A 15569-nucleotide genomic window follows, 5' to 3' on the forward strand; every position below is an offset into this window, starting at 1 on the left:
TTCTCGTCGGCGTTTGGGAAAATGAGTTAGGACAGACAGTTGAGTTTTTTGTCGTGTTAGAAAATGTGAGAGAGACAGAACCCAAAGTTGAGATTCATGTGGGTGCTTATGGAAATGAGTTAGGAGGGAGACAAAGTTGAGATTTTTGTTGGCGCTAGGGAAAATGAAATAGTCAGCGGACACAGCAGTCGAGATTTTCGTCGATATAAGTAAAAATTAGTTAGTAACATGGACAGTTGAGGGTTCTGTTGTGGTAGGAAATATGTGTCAGTTAACAGTGGAGTGTTTGGTCGTGGTGGGAAAAGAGAAGGGTTGAGCCCTGGGAAGTTTTCTTCTTGAAAGAGTTCTTAATAGGTGGAGCGGAAAAACGAGGGTAGCACCCTATGAGTTTTTCCTTGTGATAAGTTTTAATAAAGTGGAGTGGAGAAGGAGTTAGAGTGAGATGCCCTATGAGTTTTCCTTGTGATAAGTTTTAATTAGGTGGAGAGAAAGGGAGCGAAATCCGCAGAATCAGTAGCTCGAGAGAAAGGAGCGAAAATGCGAAATTAGTAGCTCGATGAGAAGGAAGGAAGCAGCGAATGGATGGTAGCCCGAATAAGGTGGAGAAAGAACGCCAGTCCCATGCAGCCAAGAGATCCTAAAATAATTATCTGTAGCAAATTCAGGTGAAAGCAGATGAAGGAGATCCTCAGTGAGCCAAAAAAGGAAGTTTGAAACCGCCCCGGAAAGCAAAGGAAAGAAAAAAGATAATAGTAAGTACTGTAAGTTAACAAGGACTGTTAGTGAAACAGTATAGTGATTAATTAATGAAAAACAGAGATAGCACTAGAAGTAAATCGATAGATAAATTATCTCTTAAGTAAATTATATATATACTAACAGAGTTTAATTAATTCAAAAAAGGTTATTGTAAAATGCAAGAGAAACGAAAGATAAGTAATAGATTAAATTGTTGTTCAGATGATTATAATATGTTAGAAGGATAATAAAGTTTATAGTGAGAATCTTGGAATGTTCTAAGGATAGATAATTGAATATAGTGTTTGTATTGATGAAGAATTGTTGGTCCAACTGAAAGACTAATAACAAATAGAGACTTTAGGAAAGTTAAGATTGGTCTTCAGTGTATTGTAACAGAATGGCGAGAACACAGAGTATAATGATGAAAGTAGCATATTGATTGTTAATTTAAGAATAATATATGCAAGGTATCCTTGACTTAACCTTGTATGCATATTACATGTTTTTTGTTCAATTGTATATTATGTATGTAAATAAACTTTGTTGTTTATTAATTTGTGAGTTTGTTATTCCTGAACACTCAGCCTTTCCGAAGGGAATTATACACAATTGAGAAGTTCCCACGAATCTAGAATTCTCCTAGGAAGTAAAGTCAGATGCGTAAGTGGGGGAAATAAGAATAAAGTGGACAAACACATAATAGGGAACAAAACGAAATAACAATAAAACAATAACTAAATATATAACCAATCATCCTTCTAATTCCACCCCCCACATAACGTAATAGTATTATGTACTGTAAATCAGAAAAATAAGTACTCAACATTTTGTTGTTCTTCCTCGAGCTGCAAATACAGGTTTGCAACGATTTGCTCTCAATGCTCTCTTGCAGCTGAATCTTACTTGTTGGCTGCTGCTTCTTCCTCAGAACGTTTATTACAACAAACGTTCTGAGGGTATATTTACCTTGCTAGACTTTACTCTTTGGGCAGATTTTAGAGGATATTATGTACGAACAGATTTTAGAGGACATTATGTACCAGCAATTTCAATAGGGTTCAAATTTGCACTGTTGCCAGACCAGTCCAACGCTGTAATGCCAGCATTTCTGAGGTATGACTGCACCTTAAGGGAGAAAAACGAGGGAAAACATTGGTGTAAGTATGTTTTAAGGCTTGTGAGACAAGAAGACAAACTCATTATTAAATCTAAAAAGCATAAAACGTACCAATTTTGCTGTGTGGCAAGGTGCTGAGTCCTGTTAAAAAATGAAGTTTTGGACGTCTGTGTCGTGATCCCTAATAACGGGTTTCAGGCACTCCTCCAAGATAGCAGTGTGGGTTTCTGCATTCACCGTTCCGTTAATAAACTTAATTCGCCCACCCCTTTGCTTGTTATGCATCCCCAGACCATCTGACCGGCGGGGAATTTTACAATCAGTGTTATGCAGTCAGGATGGTATGCCTCCGATTTTCGTCCTCTGACATATCGCTTCCCATCCGAGCCATGCAGGTTGAATTTCGATTCGCTAGAAAAGATGGTGTCCCATTGCTGTTTTGTCAATGAAACATGCGTATTAGCCCAAGCAAGTCGCTTCTTCCTCATTTGTTGGGTCAACAAAGGCTTCTTCTTGGGCTGATAGGCATGCAGACCACATTCCGAAAGCCGTCTTTAGATAGTTCGTGCACTTGTTTCAACACCAGAGGCCATCTCAAAGTTCAGTTTTAGATCAGTAATAGGCATAGCCGTTTCAAATGTCGATCTTGGGAAGGCGTAGTTACTCCCTTACGGCCTGATCCAGGTCTTCGCTTCACATCACCGGTTTCACGCTTTAATTGCAGCACCTGAGATACTGTTGACTGGTGGCAGCCTATTTTATCAGCGATAGCACGGTAGAAAGCCCTTCCTGGACAGAGCAACAGCTACGCTTTTTTTTCTTGGTGTCAAGTGAACATATAGAGCCATGCTTAGATCCCCCACAAAACAGGATACTAATGAGCGTGTATACCTTTCCAACGCCGTATTTATAGAAATGGCTGATGGAATACCTTGCAATTACTGTCTGATGCAATAGAAGCGTTATCTGACGCAATACCTTTGGTTTGCGACAAATGAAATGACTGTAATCAAACAATAGCTTATACGTTTCACTACAAATGTTACTGTTTTTAAGGTGATACAGTTTTTTTGTCCGGCACTAAGTCTCTCTTAAGACAAACGAATTCTACCACGGTGTCAAAAAAATATATAAAAACTCCCGTTTCGATGGAATCAAACTTGGACGTTTTACCACATGGTGTGAAAGAACGATGATCATAACCAGTATTAGTCACGACGGAAAAGTATTTAGGCGACTCATCTTTGATTAATGACTTTAGATAAAGTGGGAAACTAATTTTTTTAAGGGCGATATCTGTTTCAAAAGTGATCTTAAGATGGGTCCAAAAGAAAAAGGAGAGGTGAATTGGAGAAAAAGAACAAGAATTAAATGGCCACTTCTGAAATCTGATATAAATCAACTAGGAAATGTTCTGAATGTAATAAAAACACAAGCTCGGGGGAAACTACATAATGTGCATTTGTAAATGACTAAAAATAACTTTAATCACTAAAACACGAATCCGTTAATTCAACGATGACTGAAATAAACCGAAAGGAGGCACTGGTGCACAAATCGGGATATCATGGATATGAACAAAGTGAACTTAATGTTCTGTCACATTTGATCCAGGCGAAGTTATTATACCAATGAGTGATTCGCAGCGGTGTAGTATAATATGCAAAGACGAGTGATGAGGAATGCCTATAAGATGTAAACAGAGGCAATTCAGCAACTTCCATTAGAATACATTTAAATACAGTTCTTAGATTTTAATTATATCAAGTACACGCGAGATCAGTTCTCTCACCATTTTGTTTTTATTATTCCTAATGTCATTTATTTTCAGTTTAACGGACATCCGTTGTATTAAAGTGGACGTTGCGACCACTAAATACATTGGCGCCGCGTTAGAAACGCATGAAAATACTGAATCCATAGAGAATCCATGTCAAAATGTCTTCATTGGGAACATCGAAGGTCAGGAGCGTGAGTGCTATTGCACTCACGCTCCTGACCATTCCGCTGATAGTAAGATGAAATCTTACTAATCAGTTTAAGAGAAAGTAATTAAAATAAATTCTCTTGTATTCACTGTCGCAGAGTAGCAATGATCTAGTGACGATCATAATTCGTGTCCTCAAAGACCGCCACCTAACTTTAATTAAGATTAAAATGATTTCTTCATCTATACGACAAGAAACGTGACATCGGTAAGCGTATAATGTTAATGATACACACAGTCGTTAAAGGGCATTCTAATCTTAGCATACGTTTAAATGGACATTTATGGAGGAAAAACCTCCAGGAAATTGTTATGAGTAACAATAAAAGAAAAAGAGGGGGAAAAAAAGTGAATCAGAAACGTGCGAAGTAATTATCCAGATAGCCTGAAAACTGCGTTAAATATCCTCTAGGTGGTGCTTGTACTGCGGTGAATGTTCTGCTGGTTAATGAGGTGCAGCTTTTAAACGTAGTTAATGGACAAATTAGCGAAGTTTCGTAATCAAAGTCAGCGAGCCATTTTTTTTAATATTCTCCCAACAGTATCAATGTCCTTGGCTTTACCTCCGGGAGAAAGTTTTCTTTGAGTTTAGTTAGTAATTGAAATCTTCAATTAAGCGGTACGATTTATTTTAGAGTTTGGGGAGGGGTAATAACTTTCCACAAAGGATTTTGAAATGAGGAAAACGGATGGAAAGCACTTTTATGGGAAAACTACAATAACCATCTGATACAAGAACTTAAACTTATTACAACAAACGTTCTGAGGATATATTTACCTTGTTAGACTTCACTCTTTGGGCAGATTGACAAGCAACCCATGTCAGTTTTAGAGCAGTTTACAGTAGAAATTTGAACAATCGAACGAAGAAAGAAATCGATGGCTCTTCGAGGCTAACCGGAAGTTCCGACATCCTCGACTGAGTGCCTGTTAGCCTCATCGCAATGAAAAGCAACCACACACTGGGATGAGCACACAGACGTATTCCTTGAGGCTAAGTTTCTAACGAGGACATTTCTTTTCGTTACTCTGGGAGATGAATAGAAGAAACTTAAGTCTATTCTTAAAGAACCTTCTTCCCCTTTATTAAGGATATTTATAAAAATATATATATAAAGCGATAAAAGAAGAAATTCTGTAGGAACACCTACGGTTCACTCTCCAAAACAGCAGAATGGATTTCTCATTTCAGAAATGTGATCGTTTGGTGGTTAACAGGGTAAATGCGAAGAAATTTTCAGCGTTTACAGTTGAAAAGTGTCTAAGTTCACTTGTATGTGAACACGTATTATGACTTCGTTAAGAATCAGAGCGTGAAAAGACTCGCAAACTCATTGAAGACATGGCTTCCGGCTGAAACGCTTAAAAATTAAGTTTCTACACGAAATTGCTTTTAAGCAAGCGTGTGTTCGAGATTGTTATGACTGGAAACAATCATAATCAGAAAGGCTCAATCATAATCAAACTGCTCAGAACGCACTAAGAGTTAACCGAGACTACCTTGTACAGTGATTTGTAATCATAACTGAAATAAAATTTAAATTATGAAGATTCATTTGTTGTTTTGTTTGAGTATTTTAAGGGGATTTGTCTCATCGACTGCTTTGCCGTGTGGGAAGAGCGTACACTATGATCGAACGATGGATAAAATACAAATTGATTCCAGTGTTGTTCGATTAAATCGATATTCAAATTAAATTGTGGTTATTTTAAACTCGGGTAAGAAGAATTTGGGGCTGATGACAAAAATGAAATTGATTTTCATGAACATAAAGCTGAGTATAAAAGAAGGAAGCCGCTCTTTTCTATACACTTGAAATGAATACAGTACAAAAGAATTTTGAAATTTCTTCAGAGACATTACGTCTTCGGAATAGTAGTAGTAATGGAGACATGTAAAGCAAGTGTATTAGCTTATGTAGTATCAGCCAAAAAAAAAAAAAAAAACTAATTTCACACATCCAATCCTTCTAAAAGTTTGTTCAGTTCCTCCTCGAATTTAAGCTATCAACTTCCACAACGACAGATGGAAGTTTGTTCAAGAAATCAATCACGCGCTGGCTAAAGGCAATTTCTGCAAATCTATAACTGCCTTTCCTCAATTTGAATTTATGCTGCCTCAGGTTCGTAATCTGAGCAAGCGGAAGAATCCCATCAGAATTCAGCGTGCTCAACCCATTCAAGGCCTGATACAACTCAATCAGATCGCCTCGCAGGTGCCTAGTCTCCAGCTGCTGCAATTTGCAGAACTGAAGCCTCTCCTGGTAAAAGAATCCCTTCGTTGCCCTCGCCAATCTTGTTGCCCTTCTCTGTACACGCTCAAGCAACTCTACATCCTTCCTAAAATGAGGCCTGAGACCTGTACGCAGTACTAACCGTGGCCTGACCATTCCCTTATACAAAGGGATAATCATCTCCTTTTCCCTACTAAAAAAAGGAATTTTCTGTAATTGTACAAAAAGTACGATAAACTATCATAATTTGCTTGGAAGCTGAAGTTAATTGTTTTACTTAACTCAGTTTTATGTTTCATTAGAATTCATACGTAATGCTTTCACACAAGATTCAAGATACTTAACTTAAATTTATTTTTAGGTGGCGCCCAGTACTATAAGTGACAGTCACAACTTGCATTTTCATTTTGAAAATTTCCAGTTTCAAAAATTATAAGGTAATGTTTTTTAAACTTAAACCTAAGCTATATTCATAAAGTTGCTCTGTCACATAATTCTGAACTTGTTTCGTCCATGTAAGCGCACAACTGGATATGACGTGAATAACAAAACATTCACTGAGCTATTGAGTTGCAAAATTCTGCAACACAACCAAACTATGTAGCTTTAACGGGGTATGCCTGGACCCCTGCGCGCCCATTTTGCATCCGACCAGCAACCCTGCGGAAGTAATTCCGACGAACTTTTAGTTTCCTTTGAAAGCAGGGGAGAAGAGGTGGTTTCTAACGACGTCACTCATAACATTTTTATACTTTCCTCGTAGAGAATACCACTGAATATCAACTACCCTTCAAAAATATCCTGACACAAGTCAGGATTACATTCAGGTCACTGCCACTCCCTTCAACAGCATGTCGCACTCCCTTTGACCGCTAAGACTTCACTATCCTGGGTAGGCTTTCCACCAGCGAACGATTGACTGCAGCGAATATAGTCCTCCACCCTTACATATTCATTTGAGACGCGTCTGTATACGTTTTGGAGGTTTTATAAGCCGCCAACAGTATTGTATTCTTTAAATTATTATTTTTTTAATGCTGGAATTTTTATTTTACAACACGTTTAATTTATCCAAAAAATTTCGAAAAGTTTATATTTGCTTTCATTGAAGCATCAAATGTATTTCGTAAATCAGGGTTTTAAGGCAATTGAAATGGGCAAACTCATTTCTGTGGAGTATGACAACTATTGATCATGTGACAACATTTTCTGACATTGGCCATCCACTGATACTGACTACCGGAAGCTCGCCCTTCACATATAAAAAAATGGTTCGAAATTTGAATTTTTTTCTATTTCCACTGAAACGGTTTTATTTTATAAAGTTAAGGGTCTATCATGTTTTATTTGATAAACAGATTAAAACTTAATTATGCTGTATTTATTTCTTGCTAGTTCACAGGAAATCATTATTTTATTCATAGAGAGAGTCGCACAAATTCGTTTATCATTTGGGGGTTGCAGTATCACAAAATTTGAAAACAGCCTGGTCTACATCACTACGTCCTACTCACTAGATCTACTTTAGAAATTAGCTTTAGTAATTATACAGTCATTAAATCAGCTTCAAGAAAAGTTAGCTTTACTGGAAGACATTAATTTGAATATTGCTGTATTGGCGACTCTTGAGGTGTAGGAAATGTTATGGCCTAGAGTCTTAGAAAATTGTGTAGAGAATGTCATCTCGGTCAGTGTGAGCTTTTCGAAGCATTATAATTTACTTCTACTATAACCTTCGCTATGTTTTTTAGCCAAAATATGATTTAGTACTCATTTTGTTTCAACCAAAGGACTTCCAAAGTTTCAGCGGTACTATTCGATCTCAATAACTGTGTCTTCATTCCCCAAGTTCATTTCCTGGTACATTCTCGGGAAATATCGGGAACAAACATATTCAAACACGTTTTGATAAAGTATAATAGATTCGAAAACATTTTATTTCACTTAAGGTAGAATTATCAATAAAAGAAGAAGAATATCTTCATTGGTATTATCTAATTGTAAAGCAGTATTTAGTTTTTGACTTACCAATCAAAAAGCCGATTTTGCATCCGACCGACAACCCTGTGTAAGTAATTCCAACGAACTTTTAGTTTCCTTTGAAAGCAGAGGAGAAGACGTGGCTTCTAACGACGTCACTTATAACATTTTTACACTTTACTCGTAGAGATCTTTATATAATTAAAACCAAATATTTCTCTTACAAATAATGATGGTAAGAAATTCAAACGCACTCGAGCAATATTATTCACGCTTAAGAGTAAAATCCTTGACACAATCAAAAGAACAAAAAAAAATTCATAACTCTCCGAAAGACAATCTGAGTGCAAATGAGTTAGTGGTAGGTGGCGTTAGCTGCTTCTAGCAGCTAACGCCACCTACCACTAACTCATTTGCATGACACATACTAAAACGTATTTAACACTCCTCTTATACCAGCCAAGCCCCCACCCTGGTTTCAACCCGGTCTCTTCACAACCGATTTGCTGACAGGCCATGGAGCGTTCAACGCGAAATTAGCATCTTTCAGAATCCTAGAGGACCCACGTTGCTCCTGTGGGGAGCCAGAAACCTGGACACACATAATGTACGAACTATGGAGACCTACGCTGCAGACTTATGACAGCAACCACGTACTTCCCAAGACATCTCGAGTTGCACCTACTAGATTCATGCGAAGAGTACAAGGCACTAGCCAAATTCGCGCAGGAGTTGTTCACCCGGCGCAAAACACGAATTGCTGTTCACAGGGAACCACAATAATAAGGAGAAACTCGTGCAAGAGCTGCTTACCCCTCCAGCGCAAAACACAACTGCTGAATACAAGTAACTTCAATAAGGAGGGACCTCGCGGACTCTTAGCACAACGACCTACCTGATAGAGACGCGGAAATATGAATGACGAGTGTGAGGATACCCACTCGTGCATCGCCTGCACAAAAATGGATATACTAACTACTAGACAGGTCGGGACTGTCCCAGGAATGACGAACTTTCACGGCTTGGACACTTCAACTACTGTGACTACACGCAGCTTTGCTGCCGACGCCATAAGGTGATCCTACACCTGTGCTCACTTTCACAGGCCTTTTACTCCAATTCCTGGGCGGGGGAGAGAGGGGACGGCTCTGCTGTTTTTCTCTCCCCCTCGCCCATCCCTCTTTTCCTCCTGGTGGGGCATGGGCATGTCCCACTGACCTTCTCTGGGGTCGTCTTCCCTAATGACACCATATTTCTGACTTTTCCCCCCAGCTTTCAGTCTCCTCCCCACTCTGACTAAATATCATAGCGTATGCCCAACACTACCAAAATTTTAATTGTTCAAATCAAGTCACGCATGCCCTTTTGGCCTCTAATAATCTCTTTAGCGTCTTACCCTGAAAATCGCCGCGTGTTGCATTACAATTTTTTTTTTTTTTTTACATAGGCCCTAGCCACTGAAATCTCAGGAAACTAGGTGGCAGGGCCTGCCAGAGTAAAGCTTCATTCTACTGTGTACCTGGTCTGTCTCCACGGGGCCAAGTGTGGGCAACGTTGGGCCTCAGTAGGGGTCCAGCGGCTAAATGGCCAGATGAACAACGATACATAACATTACACTTGTACAAAATCCATACACTTTTAAATCTCTGGCCTTCCCAGTGAACTGGTACACCTACAATGAAAGCAACGCGGAGATGGGGGAAACCCCTGGTGCCGTTAGACATCAATACACTTTACACTTTACCAGAGATGCCACTGTTGCATATAAATATGCAACGGTGTCAAAATCTTTCCCGAAATCCAATATCTACAGGTGTTCAGGATTGCGACTTTCTGGAGTTCCTTGTATGTGTTCTCTGGGAGACCTATTGCTGCTAGGCTATTATGCAAGGTCTTTGGCACCACCATACCAGTGGCTGACACGATGATCGAGTTGGTCCTTACTTGTTGCATATTCCACATCTCTTAGATCTCGTGTCTTAAGTCCATGTACTTCCTAACTTTTTCCTCTTCGGTTTTCTGAAAGTTGCCAGTGTTAGGCACCCCTATGTCAATCAATTGGTAGTCTTTTCCTTCATGTCGGCAAGGGTTATGCCCTGTATGTTGTGCGGGATTGTCTTGTCCGTTATTATAGTGCAGTTCCAGTACAGCTTATAGTAAGATTGGCTCTTAAGGCTATACTACCAAACTTGTCTCCTGGATGTGAGAAGATACTCATATCTATCAATAATTTCCAGGCCCTTCAAACCTTTTGCAATGCTGCTTTTAATCGTAGGAAGTGTTTCAATGTTAATGCAAGCAATCTAACTGAAAACACTTCATAAATGAAAATACAACCTGTTGCCTCGTTTGTCGTCCTGATGACGTAATGTCCAAAATTTTGCTGGTTTTCAAGGACACACGAAGGTTTTAACAGATGCTCCGTTTTCTGGTTCATTCTTTATCAAGGCTCTCTACAACAAAATCTTTCCTCTACACAGTGATACCGTCATCAACCAGTGACTTCTGATACCACTCCAGATTAACAGAATTATATCTAGAACTTGTTCCTGCTGATCTTGTTTTTGGATGACATTACTACTTTTGTTTGATAGTACACCTCTTCTCTTTGTGGTCTACTTTGGACAGCACTGCATAAAGACGGATTTATTTTTCTTCTTTTCTTTTTTTTTTTTTTTTTTTTTTACTTTATGCTTTTCTCTTCTTTGTTTCTTCGTCTTCTGCGGTCCTGTCTCCTGGGAATGTGTGTGTGTGAGAGAGAGAGAGAGAGAGAGAGAGAGAGAGAGAGAGAGTGTGTGTGTGCGTGCGTGCGCTGTTGCCGGTGACTTACCTCCGCGTGGTACACCACGCCTACAGACGGACACAGGGCAGGCTTTCCAGGTGATCGCCTGCCTGGTGACAAAACGGCCAGAAACAACTAAACAGCACAACAACACACAGACGCTGCACGAACATAACATTACACACATTTCTGGCCTGTTACAGTGCTCTGTAACCATCACAGTGTACAAAGGCGGAGTTGAACTTTCGTTCAGGGACCGTCCTACATAAGATACTATACATGTCTACATACATGCAGGTTGAATTTCGATTCGTCAGAAAAGATTACCGTGCCCCATTGCTCTTTTGTCAATGAAACATGCGTTTTAGCCCAAGCAAGTCGCTTCTTCCTCATTTGTTGTGTCTACGAAGGCTTCTTCTTGGGCCGATAGGCAGCAGACCACATTCCGAAAGCCATCTTTGGATATTTGATATTTGATATTGATATTTATTACTTAATGCGGTCCCAGCCAACCAATGGCAACCCCGCTGTCGGTTACACATAATTTAGCAGTACTCTTATATACTCCCTCTCCTGTTTGCCAAAGTACAGAGAGGGGAAAAAACCTGCCATGACCAAAAAAGATTGATATGAACAAACTGAAAATAATCAAATTACATAAAAAATAAATATACATATACAGTAATTAAATTTCAGACAAAGTCCAAACTTCATTGGAAAGAGCTACATCTGTTCAGTCTGTTGGAAAGCCAGGGGCTGCCGAGAACAGAAATGCCAGCACAAGGAGCTGGAGTTGCAATGGATATAGCAGACTCAAGCCTCCACGATTTCACAGTACTTTAGGTAATTCAGCACAAGGAGCTGGAGTTGCAGTGGATATAGCAGACTCAAGCCTCCACGATTTCGCAGAACTTTAGGTAATTCGGCATACACCATACCGCATTACAAATCCAAGGCTTGCAGATGCAGAAGAGTCTTTCCACCGAACAAATATTGCAGTTGCAAAGGCTTAGAAAGCCAAGAAGCTCTCCTGTTTATCAACTAGAATTGTCTCGCAGCCTTCTGCCATAAAATTGAGATTACTAACTCGAGATACGAATTCAATTCGTAGATAGCTGTACTCCTCACAGTTGTACATAACATGTTCCCATGATTCTCTTTCGCCAACTAGATGGCAACATCTAGTTGGCGAAAGATTTAATTAAATCATTTGCATGATTTAATTCCTAAATCATGCAACTTTGCATTAATCGAACCATGACCAGTCCATAAGAACATAGCTTGTAAGTTTGGGGCAAACCATTTGAATTTTATCGAGGCTGCCTTTCTTAAATCTGGGAAAAATTTTTGTGTAATCTGCCCTTTATCACAAACACTCCAACGCTCTTGCCAGACTTTTACCACAGCATCCCAGATTCTTGTCCTTTCCTTCCTGGGATCTGCCAAGATGTCTACCTGTATATTCAGAAAAGAACAGGGAATTCCACTGCGGATGAAGTAAGCCAGTGCACAATATAACAAATGCAGATCGATAGGCAATTTTCCAGTCACAACCTGCAAAGCTTGGGTCGACACAATTCTGCATTCCATGCACATCCTAAGGAGCATTACTCTTTGGATGGAACTGAGCTTTCTAGTAAATACTTTTCCACTTACATGCTCAAACCAAATTGGTGCACCATACGTTACCATGGGAATAAATACATATTCATATAGCAAGTTCAGGGCCTTACTTTTTATTTCCCAGCCAACTCTAGTGATTCGAGTAATCATCCCAATAAATTTCCTCACCTTTTCTGATAGATAAGTAGCATGTGAGTTGAAAGTCAAAGATCCGTCAAACATAATGCCTAGATATTTTAATTGACTTGCCGATTTTAGGTTCGACCCATTCATTCTCACACCTGGACGTCTTCTACTCGAAAATTGACCCTTGAAGACCATTGTCCTTGTTTTGGTTCCTGATACAGTCAGTTTATGTAACCTACACCAGTTATTAAGTTTAAACAAAACCTGCTGTGACTTGGTTTCTAGTTGCATCCGTGAATATCCTTCAATAAGCAGCACAAGATCATCGGCATATGCCACCATCTCTGTATGCTCGAAGTTCCTACGCAACCAGTCCTCCAAAACTAGGTTCCACATTAGTATTCCAGAAAGCGATCCTTGTGGGCATCACCTGGTCATCTCTCATACAATAGAATCAGCCGACGACTTAACAGTCACTGTACAGTGCGTGAAGTAGTCCTTTACCACGCTAAAGATCTTAGTTGAACAGCCTGCAAGTCTCTACATCATAAGAACGCTGCTCCAGTGAATGGAGTCAAAAGCTCCCTCAAAGACAATAAAGATTCCAAGGACATACTTACTGTCCGAGCCGTCTTTGGATAGTTCGTGCACTTGTTTCAACAGCAGAGGCCATCTCAAAGTCCAGTTTTAGATCAGGAGCACCTACATGGCGATTACGAATGCATAGCCATTTCAAATATCGATCTTGGGAAGGCGTAGTCACTCTTTTACGGCCTGATCCAAGTGTTCTCTTCACATCACCGGTTTCACGCTTTAATTTCAGCACCTGGAATACTGTTGGCTGGTGGCAGCCTATTTTATCAGCGATAGAACGCCCTTCCTGGGACAGAGCAACAGCTACATTTTTTTCTTAGTGTCAACTGAACATATGGAGCCATGCTTCAACCTCTGCAAAACAGGATACTAATGACCGTGTATACCCTTCGAACGCCGTATTTATAGAAATGGCTGATGCAATACCTTGCAATTACTGTCTGATGCAATACTTTGCAATTGCTGTCTGATGCAATACTTTGCAATTGCTGTCTGATGCAATAGAAGCGTTATATGACTTCTTTTCGACAAACAAAACGACTGTAATCAAACAATATCTTATACGTTTCACTACAAACGTTACTTTTTTAAGGTGATGCTGTTTTTTGTCCGCCACTGTACGCATAGTGTGTCCCTGTGTGAAAGCAACGGGTTAATATCCGAATATGTCTTTAATCTTTGTGTTTACCAGTATGAAACACATACGATTCTTCACAGTTAATGGTCGTGAGTTTTGCAAGTGACTTGCATTAATCATTGACATAGGGTAAGTTGCGTTGCCCAATATTCAGGGAAGAAAGAAAATTTTATCGAATATTAAACAGAACAAAGTATAATTTTAGATAAATTTAAAATGGAAACGAAAACAGTGAGACTACCTATCTGTAGGGAAAGAAGCGAAATCTAGTTTCTTTTATAGGACTTCTTTACAAATTAAGTATGTTAGGCATACGCAACCGCTTGTGGACAAGACTGCGAAAATCAACCTGAAGAATGGACAAAACTACGATATGTCAGATAACATACGGGATATAAATTCTGAAATATTACCCAAATTTAAATAATGGCTGGACTGACAATATGATAATGCTGCCCTAGAGGTAATATCTCGAAATTTTGGCGCTGTACTGTCAAGAGCGTGCTCCTTGCTGTTATAGAAAAAATCTGTTTTTTTCCTAATAATATACAGATACATGTTGCTCTCTGATAGTACAGAAAATGCCCTTTTTTCCTAATCCTTAGAAAACCTTGTGTTGCTCATCTAAAGTAGTGGGAAGTCGTTGTGAAGATGGCCACAACGACTCAACTTTTAAAATTATACCTAGCATAACCCATCTTGTCTTATTACATAAGACAGCGTGTATGTACCTTAAAATGCATCTCTTAAAATTTCGTGTAGCTGTTATTTCAGTCTCCTAAGTATCCCATCACTATTCGTTTACAATTTAACTTAATTCCGAACGTTACACATGACTGAGAAGTTTATTCCTGTGCTTTAAAATGCTGTAATTAGTATTATTTTATTTATTTTTATTTTTATTTTTTTTTTTTGCGTTTTATCCGGTTGATCTATAATTTACACGCAGTTTGAAAACCATGGCGTGCAACTCACCACTTGATTGCTGCACTCAGGTTCTGGTTTTTTGGAGGAAAGGAATATATGTAAAACTTTTTCTTTTATGTTTTAACAATGCTCATTTTTATTTTCAAAAGTTTAATATTCTTAATAATTTGGGAATTTCAAGGTGGAGAAATTGTACGCACTTATCTTACTACAATGCGCAGTGTTAATTTAAAAAATTAATAACGTAACCAAAGTTGGCAACAGAGGAATTTTAATATCTCACCGCAAGGACCCTGTTTACTCTTGGCATGATACTTTATCTAACATTCCAGTTTATCCACTAGCAACAATCATACAATTTGGTCAGGAAAAACTTAAAGGTGAGAGCAAACTGTAGTTATCAGCATATGCGAGTACGAAGTATGATTTCATAGCCATATCTTCAGCATTTTGGCGCATTAAAACAGGACCAAATTTCACCCAGACATAACACAATTGTACAATTGTATAGGCTCGTAATCTAGCAGTGCTCCCGAAAACTAATGATCCAGGTTCTGATCCACTGAATTACATTATCCTTCGAAACTGGATGCTACTCTAAATCAATAAGTCCATTATAGAATTTGAATAGCCTCTTATTTGAGGCTATTAAAATGCTAGGAGCTCTTCTCTCTTTAGGAATCCGTGAACAAAAATTGTGTAAGGAGCCTGTATATGGACATTTTTTGTCTAGGGCGTAAAATTTATAAATATAGTGCTGTATTCAAATTATTATAATCATTATTAATAACATATTTTGAAACTAGTGATGGGCACAATCG

The sequence above is a fragment of the Mastigoproctus giganteus genome, chromosome 1 (genome assembly GCF_048544385.1).
Source record: "Mastigoproctus giganteus isolate SK-2022 chromosome 1, ASM4854438v1, whole genome shotgun sequence".
Taxonomy (NCBI): Eukaryota; Metazoa; Arthropoda; class Arachnida; order Uropygi; family Thelyphonidae; genus Mastigoproctus; species Mastigoproctus giganteus.